Here is an 855-nt window from a genome sequence, read left to right on the forward strand (position 1 = left end):
TTTTTCCCTCCACTCCATTCTTCACCACCACTATCCATTTTTTAAAATAATTGTTTTCTCCACTCCACCCAGTCTCACTCTCTGCCTCCTCCCTCGTTGCCTCCTACCCATCCACAGAGCACGAGGAAAGAGCGACACTGCACAGAAGCCCAGTTTGAGGCACGTGATTTTCATCCACAAATCAGAGGAGCAGAAGCCTTCCCCCTGTTCCCCTCCCCATGTAATGCCCAAATGTAATTCTGGAAATGTTACAATTACTCCACAAAAGTAGTAAAATTACTCCTAGTTCTATTACAATCAAAATGTAAAGGAATTACCCACTTATTCTTCAAAAAAGTAATGATTTACAAGTAATTTGTTCTAAGCGGTACACATTAACTAGAGACACCACTGGGATGCCTATGAAAATGAGTAAATCTCCTTTGCAGGTCTTATGGTGAGTATCAAATGCTATGCTCACCGTTTTGCACTCAGCTTGGCATTCCCATGCAGTACGTGACTCCTACAAAGAAACAAATAAATTGATGCTTATGAGGGATGTACGACCGGGGGGCAGAATACAAAAAAGAATGACAGAGAGGTCTGTTTCTAGGATACTGAGACAAAAGGTGGCAGCTCTATGAGATGGATTCTTCTCCAACTCAGAGGAGAAACTCACCTCAATTTTAAGATGGATTTTAAGAAGCTTCCAAAATTAGTTTCTCAAGCCTAGATCTGGTGAACTTCACCAGCATTGATATCTAGGATTGGTAAAGACCCTATCCCATCCCTGGCAGAAAAGGATGTTCCACCTAGGCTCACCATTTGTGTCCTTCCTGCGTCTTATAGCTTTGGAAAGGAGATCACACTGTCTGG

Source organism: Rhineura floridana, chromosome 1 (genome assembly GCF_030035675.1).
Source record: "Rhineura floridana isolate rRhiFlo1 chromosome 1, rRhiFlo1.hap2, whole genome shotgun sequence".
In the NCBI taxonomy this organism is placed as follows: domain Eukaryota; kingdom Metazoa; phylum Chordata; class Lepidosauria; order Squamata; family Rhineuridae; genus Rhineura; species Rhineura floridana.